Genomic DNA, 1,443 nt, shown 5'->3' on the forward strand with positions numbered 1-1,443 from the left:
TTACATATAAAGGAAATCTGCACAAAGGAAGCTCATTGCACAGTATTACATGCATACTGTGGCATAGTAGTAGAGATGATTAAAAGCTGTGTGTTTTGCGCATGTGGGATTATGATGACATACATTTTCATGGAATGGCGCTGGCTCGCTGACAGCGTATAAACTCTGATGTGATCTCATATCTTAGTGGTTCAAGGCCTAAATAAGCTCAATTTTGACAATGCAGAAAGTCATAAGCATTCATTTATACAAGTACCAAATATAAATTGGGCACCCACCATGAGCCAAGAAAGGTTCACGGTGAAACTACTGGGCAATGGGAGAACAGATTTGACATGACATTTCAAACCCAGTGAAGACAGCCTTTTGAAGTCCTCTTTACATCACAAAATTATGCAGATGAAATTTGTAATTGAAGAATAGTATAACTTATCATTTATACATACTAGTATGCTGTTCTGCTAAATCTGCAACAAGGCTTTAAAGAATTAATGGCATATAGATAAATACAGATATAGCTTCTGATGAGAACAGTGTGAGTAGAGTCATAGAGGACCAAATGGAAAACAGTAAGGGGAAAACCAGATATCTCAAAACAAAATAACTGAAGATCTCGTCTGATAAATGAGTTGTCTTCTCTAGAAACTTAAATGAAAAATAAAATTCAAGCAAAGGAGTGCCACATTATACCAGTACACTGCTTCTCAAGAAATATAATCTGACAATTTGAGCACATTGACATTGCATATAAAATCATTTTGAAATTTCTCTAAGTGCTTTAACAAATGCATTATTTATTCTGACTGTTTTCATTTACACCATCAGAGGAAGCACAAATAATGAGAACAAGAATTAAATGAGTGTTTTGGCCACTGTTTGGCTATATCTCTTTGAAACTGATGTTATTTTCTGAAGTTTTCTTATTTTTCCTTTCCTTCTCTTATTTTTTCTTTTCCATTCCTATCCATTCAACAGATTATGTTAATGAGTGCCTTATTTTTGCCAGGTAGTGTTCTTTATCCTAGGGCTATAGCAGTAAACAAATTTCCTGCCCTTGTGTGGCTTTTATTGTAGTGGAAGGAGAAAAATACTTTATTAGTTGATACACACTATGGGGTTAAATTAAGTAGAGAAAAAGATTAAGAAATGTGTGTATGGAGCGGGGAAGGGAAGTACAATTTTAAAAGGTTGCCTCGCTGAGAAGGTAACAAAAACCGAAAAGAGAGACCTATTTAGATATCTAGAAGAGTGTTCTAGGCAGAGAGGATGGCCAGTAAAAGGCACTGGATCAAGATTATGCTTGGCATGTTCTAGGAACAGCAAACCAGGCATTGTTGTAAGAGTGGAAGTAAGAGGAGGGAGTTGAAGTCAAAGAGAACTAGTGTCTGTGTGTGGAGATGAGAGGCCATTGTTCCTCCTCCTCCTCCTCCCTCTTTCTCCTCC

This window comes from Fukomys damarensis, unplaced genomic scaffold, assembly GCF_012274545.1.
Source record: "Fukomys damarensis isolate Sample0158 unplaced genomic scaffold, DMR_v1.0_HiC HiC_scaffold_39, whole genome shotgun sequence".
Classification (NCBI taxonomy): Eukaryota; Metazoa; Chordata; class Mammalia; order Rodentia; family Bathyergidae; genus Fukomys; species Fukomys damarensis.